At 32.2% G+C, this 16,270-nt stretch overlaps 1 long non-coding RNA gene across 1 annotated transcript; it reads right to left on the reverse strand.

The window, feature by feature from the left end:
- Positions 1-3,806: 3,806 nt before the first annotated feature.
- LOC145116820 (uncharacterized) lies at positions 3,807-15,003 on the reverse strand. Its single transcript, XR_013712321.1, has 4 exons — positions 14,857-15,003; positions 13,813-13,931; positions 6,551-7,389; positions 3,807-5,435 (listed from the first exon to the last, which is right to left on the reverse strand). It is a non-coding gene; the product is annotated as an uncharacterized LOC145116820 (long non-coding RNA).
- Positions 15,004-16,270: the final 1,267 nt, after the last annotated feature.

Genomic DNA, 16,270 nt, shown 5'->3' on the forward strand with positions numbered 1-16,270 from the left:
TTCTCATATATGGGAGGTCAATGTTTAAGTATATAAGTCTTGGGGTTTCAACTAGGAGTTAAGAGTTTGTTAGGAGATGGCAATGACTTGAGTTTCATTTTGGAGTTCGAGCGTTGAAAGTTATGGTATGCGACATACTTCAGTGTCTTAACATATCGTCTAAATGACGAGTCATCTCCTCTAACCTTGCAAAGCAAAGCAGGGAGTCATAGTAGACGGTGGTAACCCATTTTTTTAAACTATAACAATATTAATACATTTTAACTATAACATTTTTGCTTTCAATGGATATTAATATTTATTACTATTGATATTTGCTTTATGAAAATTTCATTTTGACGGCTCAGAAGTAAAGCTTGGATTTCCCACATGCACATGAAAGATCTTAAGTTTAAACCTTATTAACAATAAATTCAAAAGTTAAAACATGTATATAATTTAAGTACTATATGATTAATATATGATTAATATGAAAACATGTATATAATAAATTCAAGAACATGTTAAATATATAATAAGTTCAGTAGCATGTAGAGTACGAGTTTTACGAACGGCAAATTCGTACTCTTTAATTAAATTTACTTATATTCTAAAGGCAACTTATTAACAATATCTGACAATGTTAGTTAGAGGCCCTATGATGTACTTATGGCATTAAGAGGAGCGTCATGACACATGTATTGTTCTTCATTTAAAACCATATATTCACCGTTAATAAACTTGTGAGAAGTTTATAAAAGAGTTTATAAGGCAGTCTCATATATTTAACTTATACTCCCTCAGTCCCAAAAATATTGTGCACAGACAAAAAACACACAGATTAAGGAAACATTAATTACCACTAACTTTATACAATAAAATGATAGTTTTGTCCTTACTTTGTATTTAATGTTCTATTAAATGCTTAGTTGATTAAGTAATAATGAGGGGATATTTTGGTAAAAATGTTCTTTATTTTTTGAAATGGACTATTATTTTGGGACAAACCAAAAAGGAAAGATGGACTATATTTTTGGGACGAAATGAGTACTTATTTATTTAGCTCTTGTATTTAAATTAAATTAAATTCTTTTATGTTAAAGTTAAAACCGGAAAAAAATAACAACACATTGTTATTTATCTTTTTGATCAATTATAAAATAAATAAATATTAATAATATATATCGACTATTATTGATGTTATTTTCAAATATTTGAAGAAGTCTTTTTAATAATATAAATCATTAGATACGATAGATATTTATTGCTGATATTGATTATATAACTTAAAATTGACTAAAACACAAAAATGCAACCAGAATCTTTTATAGAAATAAAATAAAAAAATGTAGAGTAACGTGCATGGGATCGATTGTAAGTGTGTACGTGTACGTAATTCGGATTGAAACGGGTGGACACAGCCTTATTGATTGCACATCCTAAAATTCAAAGTTGATGGACTTGTGAAAGCTTTGATTAATGGTAGCGGGTGAGGAAAATAATGTGGATAGAGATATCGACATAATGTGGATAGAGATATCGACATAGTGCTTCGATGCAGATGCAAAATGCAATGCGGATTGCTCTTTGCTGTTACCTCAGCTGTTGAAGGGTACGTATACTCCGGTAGTGAAGAGTCTCCATTCTCCAATTGTATCCAATTGCAAACAATCACCGTCGTTGACCCGAGAGAAAAATTAATTCGTTGACCGAAGTGAAATAATCGATGTTGGATGCTGATGGATAATATCCTCAGTACCACATAGTAATAAATTAAGCATCAAAATCTCAAAATTCATATTAATTTATCTTTATTCCTGTTGAATTATTGAAAAATGACTCCTCTCATCATCTTCACAATTCTATGTACTAATCTAATCAGTAACTATTTTTCAGCCACCGAACAACGTTGGGGACAACTCAACCGCACTTCCCAGCTTGTTTCTCCCAGTAACAACTTCACATTAGGGTTCTTCGACATTTCTGCCACAAACTACACATATTTAAGAATTTGGTACACCAACGATCAATCCATGAAAGTATGGGTAGCTAACCCATCCGCACCAATCAAATATTCCCGAATATATGTTTATGAATACTCCACTGATCACTACTAGAAACTTGAGTTTCAGCTACGGATTTAGAGAGGATTAAATCTGTAGCAAATTTTAGGCTTATAGAGAGGGAATTACGAGAGATCTGCGACGGTTTAAACAATTATTTTATTTATTCAACATTTAGCATATTAGAGAGTGTTTAGCGAGGGATCAACTACAGATCTCACAAATCGGTGGAAAACAAAGGCATTTGGCGAGGGTTCAACGAGGTAAAAAAATTGTCGACTTTTTGGCCATTTGGTACGTGTTTAGAGAGAGAATGCTGACGGAGCATACACACGTTATGTTTTTATAATTGGCGATCCCTCGCTGAAATTGACGCTCCGATTCCAGTTCCACGAAGTTTGTGTGAGTTTCCTTCCGTCCCAAATCTGATTTGTCACTCCAATTGAACACGCTCTCACCCAAATCTGAAATTGACGACACTCTCGAGTTGCAGCTTGCTTAACCTAATCTCACCCTCTCTGTTCAAACAGATGAAGACACCACAGACCATTGCAGCTTCCGAGACAGCCTCCACATTTTTAAAATCTAAAATTATTGTTCGTTAGCTTCCGATTCAGGTAAATCTCTTGATTTTATTTGCTTTAGTCATATATTAGGTTATGTTTGCACAATATATTACGTTAGGGTTTAATTTCTCCATTTTTTTTTCCTTTTTCAATCGTCATTCCTCTTATGGTTTGGTGGTGTTTGGTGTTTGGATGTCCTCCTTCTGGGTTCTGGCTTCATATCGAGTATTCTTCATGTGCATCTAATCTATTGTTAGATTAGGAGACTTGTGAGTTTATATTTTTTGCAAAACCTGTAAATCCATGTGTTTTCCATGGAAAGGCTATTGATTCTTACTGATCGATGAGTTCTACCTCTTACATGAATGCTCACCATAGTGTTCTGGTCTTTATCTGATTTTTCTTCCTGCCACCTTAAGAGCATCTGTTCTGTTGGTTGATTGTGCCCACAATGTGAAGCTTATATTTGTGTATATTATAACACTCTCCATATCAAAATCAGCAATGAACAAATGGATCTAGCTGCACAAGTAGGTGCAACATAATATTATTTGATTGCTGTTGAATTAGAGTTGTTGATGATATCTTTCAAAGTTAGCTTTTAGAAAAGGTAAATGCTAAAATCACCAGGGATTAAGTTGTGTGATTGTTGTGGATGAGAGCATTCTCATTAACACCATAAATTACTACACTGATTGATATTGTGTATTTTGACTTCAATGATAATTCATTTGGTAAAATGCAAAAGGGTTAAATGTAAGAAATAGCAAACTAATTTCATTAATCTGTTTATTATAGCATTGTAGTTTCATTTGTTCTCTATTAAAACATTTTAGTATTGTATTGATGTCTATATGAACAGTTGCATGAGGGTTTATATAGTCTTTATGACAATGAATGATTCTAAAATCTAAATGGGTGGTCTCTAATTGGTGGCCTATATGTGTGGAACACACAGTCCTTAATTTCCATGAAATTTGAACCTAAAACTAAAAGAAAAAATTAAAGATCAAGAGTTATAATAAACAACCCAGTCCCAAGTAAGATTGTTCAAAGACTTGAAAGTTTATGAACCCGAGAAAGTTATATTGAGTATACTTTCATGTATTTTTAAATTTAATACATGTAAGAAGCAAATTATCTGTCATATCATAATGAGCATCTCAATTAAGGCTTAATTGTGTATGTACATACAAGAAGCACAATATAACTTAATCATCTTAATAATTAAAACATCATTAAACTTTCACAATTTTTTACATCCAATACACGAGCAAAAATAAGTTTTTATATGATAATACTCATATCAGTTAAGAACTAGTTATAGACATACATATATGAAGCAGAATCTAAGTTTTGCTTTTCTCTTTTCTGACCATTTTACCCTTACACACCAATACATGGATCTTTGCTCTATTTTGGTAACATGATTTCAGAAAGATTCACATAGTTTGTGTAAGAAACTTACTTGAAGAGAAAGATCATAAGCCCCTCTGCGTTTTTTTTCTCCCTATGGTTTCATTTTGTTTTGGAATTATATGGTAAAATGACGAATTTGCCCTAAATTTTGTATTTTAATAGAAATTTGATAAGGGCCTAAGGGGGGATATGATGGTCATTATGCTTGTTATTTTGTTTTGGAATTATATGCTTAGGTCCATGGAATTTACATTTTGCCCTTACGATTTTTTATTAGAGCATATCTAATCTTGGTAAAATTATTGCATTTTCACAAATGAAAACATTTATAGTTTTCAATCATTACTGCATTTTCAAAAATTTAATCATTTATGCCATTGTACTTTTAGTTTTTAATTATTTTAATGTTTTGAAAATTTAAATGTATTTTTTTTCAATGCATTTTAATTTAAAAAATCTTCAAGTTTAATGCTCTAATTTAAAAAATCAACACATTTTTAGCATTGTACTTTTAGTTTCAATATGTTATTCAAAAAATCAATTTTTCTTTCATATCAATGACTTTTACTTTTAAAAATCAACCCATTTTAACATTGTACTTTTCAATCATTATTAGATATTAAAAAATTTAACCCTTCTCCCTACATAAACTTGACCAAATCCTCCTTTACCAAGTTTTCTTTCTAATTTATAAGGAGGAGAATTCCCAACTTGAACCTAAAACCCAAAATTATATTAAAAAAAAGTTTAAATATAAGTATATAACCTCTTAAAAGAGCCTAGTAAGATGACACGGTAGATGATGTTTTAACACAAATTTTAAACTTGAACCTAAAACCCAAAATTATATTAAAAAAAAAGTTTAAATATAAATACATAAAAACTTCTTACTTGTGTAGAAAGCATGGTCCTTATCTATGTTGAAAGTCCCTATGAAAGTTTAAATATAACATTTCCAAGAAGCAGTGATAGATCTACTTAACGGGTTAATCACTTAATCTGGAAAAGATAACTAAAAATGTAGTTGTTTCTTTTTAACTTAATCCGAACATATTGACTTAATGGGTTATTCCAAAAACTTAAGACATGACTCATATAGTATAACTGTAGTTCCTTAGAAAGAGAGACTGTAGTTCTAGATGGAAATATAGTCTTACTGGCCTCAGAAAGAGAGACTGTTTTTCCAGCTCATCGTCTTCATCAATATCTGCACCAGTACCCTGGCATTCAGGGCAAAATGCAGAATAAATTTGTTTTTTTTACTCCTCTTCGACTTTTTTAAATTTGGCTCCTTTTTTTCGCCTACTTTTCTTCTTTACTTCACGAGCAACTATCTGTTTTGTATAAACTTCAGACTCACACAGAAGGACCCAATGAATGAGGCACGAATATGAAACACGTGAAATGCCTGCATCATTGTTGTATAGTATTACATTAGATAACAAAAGATAGGCAAATGACACTTTAGGTCCTTGTAGTTTTAACTTTTCGGAATTATATTTTTAGTCCCTGTAGTTTTTAATTTGCATGAATTACATTTCTGGTCCCTGTAGCTTTAAATTTCAGGAATTACACTTTTGGTCACTATGAAAGTGGGAAATAAGCAAAAGATACTTTTGGTTCCTATAGTTTTATTTTTCCAGAATTATATTTTTGGTCCCTGAAGTTTTTAGTTTGCGGGAATTACATTTCTGGTCCTTGTAGATTACTTTTACAAAATTACATTTTTAGTCCCTGTAGTTTTTAATTTGCAAAAGTTAAATTTCTGGTCCCTGAAGTTTTAAATTTCTGGAATTACAATTTTGGTCACTATGAAAGAGGGAAATAAGCAAGACACTTTTTGGTCCCTATAGTTCTAGTTTTCCAGAATTATCTTTTTGGTCCATGAAGCTTTTAGTTTGCAGGAATTACAATTCTTCTCCCTGTAGTTTTAATTTTCCAAAATTACATTTTTAGTCCCTGTAGTTTTTGGAATATGATTGCATAGTTATAATAAAAATTAATTTAGCTGATATGTACATGCACACATAATTTTCAAATGCTCCAATAATCACAGATGGGTGTATACCAAGTTCTTTGAGTCAATCTTGAACACTGTTAATTTTAGTTAATTCCATTTTCTATTTGATTTTAGTTAATTTTAGATCTAAAATCAATCTTTAACTGCGATCATGAACACTTTTATGTTTTTCTGATATCCCAATTGTGGTGGAATTAGAAAAGGAATGGAAAGTTTCATTCCATTGGAATTAAGAAAATGGAATGGAATCTGATTCTTTCCATTTAGTTAATTTTCATTACTCAAGTTTCTGAAATTTAAAAATGTGGTAAAACCCATTTTCTTTATAAATATTTTAACGATTGAGGAATTTCATGATTTTTAATTAGATTAAAATCTTATTTTCTAAAAGTAACTAGATTTTTTTTGTTATTATGATTTTTTTTGGGTTTTGATGAGTTTTTATTATGATTTCATTTTTCTTTCTGAATTCTAACTATTAATAATTTCTGACACATGCTTACCAGGCAAGTCTTTCTCAAGAATCCTCCACTCATCCTGTATCTTTTTAGCTCAATTTTTTGGTGGCTGAAACAAAATCAATCACATTCATTAAACAAATACTAAAATACCCTTTAACCCTACAATTTCACAAGAAAAGTTTCAATTTCAACTCCAATTCCAATTCCTTCAATACCAACTCTTTAGACAGATTTCATTCCTTTCAAAAAACATTCTTTATCTTTGAACATTCTTGCAAATCGGACAATCCAGTCCTCTACACATGTTGTTACTTTCTCTACTTCCTTGATTTGTGAGATTTCTGAGATTTGTGACATTTGTCCAATGTTTCCGTTCTCTGAAACACTACATTTTAAGCTATTGGTGTTGTGGAATCCATCATTTGTGAATCCTTCGTAAGATGGCTCTTTATTTGGACTAACTTTTACTAAGAGCCTTGAGGATCACTTGAAGCTTCAGCTAGCCTCAATTCGGATGTAGTTGTGATAGTAATAAAATCACCTTCTTGATCTTTGTATTTTATAAGAACACCTTCTAAACCAGGAAAACGATCCCACACTGTCCCCTTACCAAACCAATGCTGCAATCAGTAGGTAATTGTGCTGACCTTATGTCATCTCCAAGCACCAATCTCACTCTACTTGTGGCAACTATTTCTTCTTTTATACCATTTTTACCCTCAACCTTCTTCTCTTCAACCTGATTGGCCCTCTTGTCCCTAACTCTCTTAGCCTTGTTCTTTCTGGTCCTTGGCATCTTCACCTTTAATTTCCTTAGATTCTTCACTCTTGCTTTCTGTAACTTCTTCAATCTTGCTTTTATTGCCATTTTCAACATTTACCTCCACAATACAATAAGCACAATGAATATACTTTGAAATGTTAATGACATCATTTTTTTATTAATAGAGTATATAACATAGTCACTTGTGTAAACATATTGAAGCTCTATCTTATTCTTTGTTATATGTCTATCACTTAGAATTTATTTGATTACTTTCTCTCCCTTCCCATTCTTGTTTATTCCAAAGGATTTATTGTCATCCACTTCTTCTTACTTGGTTGTAGCTAGTCATTATCTAAGTTCTGAATAGTATTTATATATTTGGTTGTAGCTAGTCATTATGTCAACACGTAGTGATAGAGACTGGATGTACAAAAGGTTAGATCATGGGTATCTTAGCACAACATATCATGCATCCGTCAAAGGATTTCTGGATGTTGCTTTTTCTAATGAAGCAACACGTAGTGATAGAGACTGATGTTCTTGCTCGCAAAGTATGGGAAGACTGTATGAAGAAACGATTTCCTGACACAATGCGAAGAGCACGCGAAGAATCTTTATAACTTGCCCAAGCTGTAAATGTGGATGCCTCACTAGAAGGTGATTTAAATTTGCTAAAGGACTATCGCCCAAATTGGATAAAAAAAGGAGTATTGGGAAAAAATGATCAATGAAGTGTGGACCACATCCAAATGGAAACGTTTATCACAATCAGGGAAAAATAACAGAAATAAATTAGAAGATGGCTCTGTTTCCAAACATACTGGGGGTTCTATATCTATTCGTCAACATAAGAAAAGAATGGTAAGATGTTTGCATCTCACCTTAGTTTCCACTTAGACTATTGATTTTTTGTTTTGTTTTTTATGTATTACTAATGGATTTTGTAGCAAGAAACACTTAAATGCCTTCCTACAGGAGTTGAACTTTATGCAAGGTTGCACACTAAACAGTCTACTCAAGAGTACATTACACCAAAGGAAGCTAAAGTTCAGGTATTTTCAATTCTTTTATAGGAAACAAAACTTCCTACTACTAGGGTTAATGACATTGTTAAAGCAACAAATTGACAGAAAGCAAATCTTTCGTAAGTAGTAATCAACTTACAAAAGAAAAGAAACAAATTATCATCTCTAAATGTTTGTTCATCTGCCCAGTTGTAATTAAGTGTTTTGTAAGTAGTAATCAACTTTATGCAAGGTTTGAGTATTAATTAATAAGAGGCTTATGAAGTGGTTCATTCCATTCCTTGATTATGATTTTAAGGGAATGGAATGAACCATTCCATTCCTTATTTCATGTTTCTGTTTTTTCATATTTTTTTTGCTATAATAAGAGGCTTATGAAAGTGCTATGGTGGCTAAGTTTGGTGATGATACTAGTTGCCACCCCCTCTTGGATAATGAAACATGGTGTGATGTTTCCGGAGGAGTCAAGAAAGGAAGAATATATGGATTCGGATCTGTGTCTGATCCAGCGAGCTTTTTGGAAGGAACATCTAGTACAATAACATCCCAAGAGGTTCGTTTAATTTTGTACTTTATAAAATTTCCTATCATGGCATTGTACTTACAAAGTTTCCTATCATGGTATTGTACTTACAAAGTTTCCTATCATGACATTGTACTTACAAAGTTTCCTATCATAGCATTGTACTTACAAAATTTCATATCATGGCATTGTACTTTAGGTTGTCTATGAACGTGTAACGAGATGCATGGGGAAATGAATGCTAAAGATGCAGAAATGGAAGCTAAACATCAACAAATGCGTGAGGAAATGGATGCCAAAGCTGCAACAATAGATGCCAAACAACAAATTGATGCAAAATATGAAGCAATGGAGAAGATGTATGCAGCCTTGCAAAATATGATGGGAAATTGAAAATTAGAGGTAATATGATGTTAACCATTAGTATTTGATGTTTTTGAATGACTTGTTAACCTTTTGTATTTGATTTTTTTATTGTTTTGAATAATGTTTTATAGGAATGAGAACCGAAGATGATTGGATGAACATGAAATGAAGAGAGCAGCTAAAATGTTATTTTGAAGTTATGTTTTGTGAAAACTCATTTCCCGATGCTTATTTTGAAGGTTAAACTTTTTTCTGTTTGTACCTCTTTTGCATATTTTGGATTTCTTGGTGTTAAAATGTTCTCAACCGTTGGGAGTTTGATGTTATGTGGACAGTTTTGTTTTTGGATGTTTTTTGAATGATATTTTGGTAAACTTTGATAGTTATGGTATTGTAATGTTTTGTTGTATCATTATTTGATGTTTTTTAGTATAATAATTTGATGATTGTAGTATTTTTTTTTTCTTTTAGAATCATAATAAAACAAATTATATTACAAGTTCGCGACGGATTGGCGACAAAAAAAAAATTTAATGCATGAATATTGCGAGGGATTAGCTACGGAAAAAAAAATCATGTCTAAAGTTTGTGACGGATCATCGACGGAACAAAAGAAAATTAATGTATGAATTTTGCAAGGGATTAGCTATGGAAAAAAATCATGTCTAAGGTTTTCGACAGATCAGCGACGGAAAAAAAAATTAGTATATGAATTTTGCAAGGGATTAGCTACGGAAAAAAAACTGATCACTGAAATTTGCGACAGAACAGTGACGGAATGACTTTAACAAATTTTGTCGCTAATGCCCTGAGTAAATGTATTGAGTGACATTTAGCGACGGATATTCTGTCGCTACATTTGTCGCAAGGAAAAACTGATCCGTCGCTAAAACCCTCGCTGAGAAATTAGCCACGTTTTAATTACCTATGGAGTGAATCCGTCGCTGATCCATCGCAAACAGCCTTTAGCGACGGAATAGCAACGGATTCTTCCGTCTCTAAAACCCATGTTTCTAGTAGTAACTTCTACCATTATAATCTTAGTTATGTATACAATAATGACGAAAGATACTTCAGTTACCATGGCATGAATCATGTTCAACCCATGTGGATTTTGACTCCACGTAGCCATTTATCTTCTTGAATGAAGAGACCTGTTATGGCTATGAGACGGATAGCGGGTGTGTGGCAGGTTCTCATACATATTGTAGGAGAGAGAATGATAAATTTCATTTAAAGAGTGGAGGGTATGTTTCTGCGTTGGTGCATGACTCGGATGCTGCTAACTTAAGCCTAGGTTTTAGTGATTGTATGATGATGTGATGGAATAACTGCAACTCTCTGGCTTTTAGGACATATGCTACCGGAACTAACTGTCTTACATGGACCGGACCCAAGTCAACCAAGTTTATAATAAATGAGGAAGGGAATGGAGAGAGAATATATGTGTTGGTTTCTCCACATCCGAGTAAAGGTAATAATCGTGATTAATTATTTTTATTGGTTATTATTTATTTAGTTGATTGCTTTAATCCTCCATATAGATACCGCACACATTTGGGCACCTATTGTTGCTGGGATTTTTTTACTTTCCCTTTGCTTTGGCCTATTATGGTATCTGAAGAAGAGAATTAATATATGTGTTGGTTTCATCTGCCTATGTTGTTTATAGTCATCTTCCTTTCTAATCCATGATTTTTATTGAAGAGGAGGAGAGACAAACAAGAGACGACGAATATTTCCTTGGGCTGATGGCTTCAGATAGCTTCAATGATGCAAGTAATCTCGAAAGTAGGAGCAGAAAAATAAGTGACATGATGGTGTTCAGCTATGCTTCTATAGTAGCAAGCACAAATGACTTTTCAAGTGAGAATAAACTTGGAGAGGGTGGTTTCGAACCTGTTTATAAGGTACTTAATTTGATCTTTGATATTGGTTATCTTTCCAAAGTTCTACAATCTGACAAAAAGAGATATTGTGTGTTTATGGGAAAAAGGGGAAACTTAGCGATGGACGAGATATTGCAATTAAAAGGCTTTCATGAGGATCCAGACAAGGGCTTGTGGAATTCAAGAATGAACTCATACTTATTACCAAACTACAACATACAAATCTTGTTCGAGTTCTAGGTTGTTGTATTTGTGGAGAAGAAAAAATGTTAATATATGAGTGAGTACATGCCCAACAAGAGTTGGATTTTGTTCTCTTTGGTAAGGAAAATTATTAAACTAAATGTATATGATGCTTTGAATTTAACAGAAGTTTGGTTTATCTGAATTGCTAAAATACTTGAATAGATGAAGCAAGAAAGACACTCCTAGACAGGACGAAAAGATGGAACATCATTGAACAAATTCCTCAGGGCTTGCTTTATCTACATAAATACTCAAGAATGCGAGTTATTCATTGAAATCTAAGAGCAAGTAATGTTTTGTTAGATGAAAGTATGAACCCCACGATTTCTGATTTCGGTATGGCGAGAATTTTCAAACAATATGAGACTGAAGCAATGACAAACAGGGTGGTGGAACATAGTAAGAACATTTTTTCTCTTTCAATTGACTATGTTGGAGCCAATGTGGGATTAGCCCACTTGGTAGAGGCTTTGTCTCTTAGATTGGAGGTTCTGAGTTCTAATCCGGACGTTGACGGATTCTACGAATTTAGTGATACTAACTTCTAACCACTATCCAACTATTTAAAACAAAAAAATAATAATAATAATAAATTGTCTATGTTTGATATTTGTCAAATAATCAAACTGTTAACTTACATTGTAGCATACAACATTATTCATTAAAAAAAAAAAGTCTATTTTGGATATTTGTCAAATAATCAAACTGTTTACTTACATTGTAGCATGCAACATTATTTTTCTTAAGCTTTCAAAATATATGAATAATGTAATTAGATGGGATTGTTGAGACATCGTATAGTTATATACGATTTCCAGGTGTGGTTCTAGCTTGAATTACTAAATCTATGTGAAACAACTTATGCAGTGGTTACATGGCTCCTGAGTGCGCAATGGAAGGGACTTTCTCTGTGAAGTCTGATGTCTTCAGCTTTGGAGTCCTAACCCTGGAAATTGTGAGTGGAAGGAGAAATACTAGCTTCTCTTATCATGACAAAACTGTCAACCTAATTAGATATGTAAGTTTTGTTAAAATCTGAACGTTTACTTGAAAAATAATCCATTTAACGTAAAAAGTCAAAAAGTACATCTAATGATTTAAGACATTACAATGGTTTTAGGCATGGGAGCTATGGCTAGAAGGGAATGCAATGGAGCTGGAGTTTTATGTAGTATGAAATGACCAAATCAATGAGTTTTTAGCAGCACTTAAACATGTTTTTATCGATGACTATAATGATTGGTTATGTAGCATGTTTATATTAATATAATTTGTTCATCAATGCATAACTTTTGTTTTGTTTTGAATGTGTGCTTTGGATGCAAGTATCAGTTTGTGCTTTTTATTAACTGGTTTCTTTATATTATGGTTATTTGAATAAATTTGTTGCCAATTTAATTCTTATAACCATGTTTGGTTTTACTTAACCTGGTTTCTGTAGTTATATGCCCGGTGCTGTGGTTATATATATATATATATATATATATATATATATATATATATATATATATATATATATATATATATATATATTTGCAAGGCTGAAAAGACCCGGTTATTTGAATGGAACCGGTCCATATTTAATCCTTATATGACCCGGTTTGGGGATTGGAACCGGGCTCTTGAATGGCTGTTTAGTAAACAAGATGACAGTTACAACCATGGAAGCTCGGTAGCATGTCATAGTTGTTGTTCAAATGCAATATTATCACTGAAACTTATTTAATCTATCTATAATTGTAGACAAATGATTAAAATAAGCACTTGGATTTTTGCTTTGGTGCTTTTGCTTGTGGGCTGGTGACCAAACTTCTGTTCATCTTAATGTTGGGCATGGGTTCAACCAGGATCCTTCATGGTTACAGACTTACAGTTGCTTTTTGCGGATTCTTGAACACTGACAGTTAGAGTGTCAACATCAAAAGAGGTACATCTTGGTTTGATATTTTTTGGGTAACTTTTACGCTTATGTTATTTAGTCTTCCAACTTTATAACTGCAATCGAGCTTTTTATATAGCAATGAATTCCTAAGAACTATGATCGTCTCTTTCTTGGCAACTGAGACTGTATAAAGTTACAAGTTTAGCATTTGGTTTTTAATGTTTCGTCGTGTCAAGAAGTGAAGAATCCTCATTGTCTTATTTGTCCCAGCCTCTCATATATTTCATCTAAACTTGAATCTGTACAATTTCTTTTGCATTTGTGATTGTGTTTGATTAATTTACAATCACAATTAGGCATTTGATTTTACAAATTCTTTTTGAAGGAATGGAATAGTCAAAGGAATTGCATTTCAAAAGCATAGGAATGAATTTGTATTGCATGGAGTAGAATGCAATTCAAATTCATTCTTTTATAATATTGTTGTGGTTTCTTGTTCAATTTGAAAACGAATAACATCCCATGGGCTTTGTTGAGGAATGACACATTTGTTCAAATTATGAAACATAGATGCTATTTGGTCGATTGGAATTAAATTGCATCTTACCAAATTCTGTTGACTTCCACAAGAATAATTTAGGCCAACTTTTCATTATAAATAGATCTCCTTGTAGCTCTATAACCTTATGCCGAAAGCGAGTATCACGCCAATGAGGAAAAATGAAGCTACGCAATTCAACAAAACAAAAGCAAAACAACCATTTGAACACATAAATATGAAATTGACCCACAACTTTAGCCTTTAAAACAATCACAATACAGATAAGTCAATATTAATTCAAGCATACACATGGAACTTAGTAACTGCATTTTAATGAAGCAACCTAGAAACAAAATAAATCAATCACAATTCAGCAATGTGTAGTTCAAACAGCTAAAATTAGCAAAAGAAAACTAGGTTCATGCATGTTCGACCTCAAATCAAGTGAGTTTTAAGCTATTAGTTTTCAAGATAAATCTACCAAGTTTACCATCTTATTAACGGTTTATGAATGATATTACACTTCTTCTAATTGAATTAAAGCATGATTAATAGGCCACATGCATCACATCATAAGCTCAAATATAGATGTCCTTAGCCCAACTTGCAGCTATGACCATATTTGCATTTATGGTCAATCATAATTTCCATTATTTACTTGATACCTCATATATGAAATTCATTATTTCCATTATTTATTCCGTATATTAGTGCGCTAACTAATCATAAACTTTAATTGGAATTGCCTATTCCGTTCCAAAGACAATTACTCATTCCAATTCTCATAACTTCACCAAATGCACTCTAGATGACCTGGTATCTAATAGTTTCAAATCTAACTTGCAATTTGTGCTTCATAATAGAATCTAATCATGACATTACATCTATTTTTTCATTACACTTCCATGCTTAATTATAATTATTGGCATTGTAAACTTTAGAAGTTCATGATCTCCAAATCAACATAGGAACGAGATTTGAGTCTAGAATCATGATCTAATACTTGAATAGAGCTAGAAACACAACCTTGATTAACTTATCAGCATAAATTTTGGATTTCGGTTAAACCCTAACTTCGAATTTTAGAACAAGATGAGAAGAAGAGGCTACCTTAATTGCTCCGAAGTTGCTATAGTTGAATTGCTTCTTCAATTCCACTTGAGATTCACTTCCAATCATCAAATCAAGCTCAAATCTCCATTTCTCTTCCTCATGAGCTTTCAAAATACGTTTTGGGTGAAATGGGGATAAGGAAGAGTGGCTAGATTCTTATTCCAAACTTTCCTTGTCACATTTGCCACTATAGTTTTATGTTTTACACTTTAGACACTTTCTCCTAAGGATAATGACTTAAAGAGCAATATATTTTTTGATTTATACATATTTGGTCACTGAGCTTTTTTTCGTCCACATTTCCCCCTTCAACTTGTTAAACTTTACACATTCAGTCCTTATGACCGGTTAGTTCAAGTTAGCTGGGAAAAATAACTTAATAGGGTAATATATTTCTTATTTTTTAAACATTTAGCTTCAAAATATGTTGTTTTTGTTTTTGTACTTATTCGGTACTTATGAATAATTTCTTTAGGTTTTTCTCATGATATCTTACGTGGGACAATCATTGATGAGGTGTTTGGGGTTGTTGATGCTTTTGTTCTGAACGTCATAACTTCTTCATGAGATATCATATGTTAACGATCTTTATATTCACATGTTTTTTTCAAGTCTAGTACAAGTTTTTGTTAAGATTACTCCCGTTAAAATATAATATATTTTTACTTACGATTTTATAAAAAAAAACATTAATACATGCATCCATAAAAAACGTATGTATATAACGATCATAAATAAATATATATTACTTTTTAATAAGAGTAATCTAAATGAAAGTTGTAGTAGACTAAAATACGAGCGCATGGATATAAAGATCATTAAAATCCGAGATCATATGAAGAAGTTATAACTTTCAGAACACATGACCTAAGCAACCAAGTAGTCGAGATCGCGATTGCATAAGCATCAAATGCCTAAAACACCTCATTAATGATTGTGTCACGTAAGATGTCGTGAGAAAACCCTAAAGAAATCATTCATAAGTACTGAATGAGTACAAAAACAAAAATGACTTATTTTACAACAAAAAAAATATTAAGGACTAAATGTGTACAAAATTATTAATGACTAAATGTGTACAAAGTGAGAAATATATTATTTTATTAAGTCATTTTACCGGTTAACCTAGAGTAGCCGGTCACAAGGACTAAATGTGTACAGTTTAACAAGTTGAATGGGTAAATGTAGACGAAAAAACACTTAGTGACCAAATGTGTACAAATCGAAAAATATATTACCCTTTTAAGTCATTATCCCCTTTCTCCCAATTCTTTGCAATAACTTTCATATCCAACCCTTCCACACCATTTTTATTTATGACAATCGTGGTCACCGCTAACTTAAATGGTTAAATATTAATTAAGTCAACTTTAGTTTTTATGACTCTTACAGTTTTAACCCAAACTTTCAT

Source organism: Lactuca virosa, chromosome 5 (assembly GCF_052849685.1).
Source record: "Lactuca virosa cultivar CGN04683 chromosome 5, Lactuca_virosa_CGN04683_v6, whole genome shotgun sequence".
Lineage (NCBI taxonomy): Eukaryota > Viridiplantae > Streptophyta > Magnoliopsida > Asterales > Asteraceae > Lactuca > Lactuca virosa.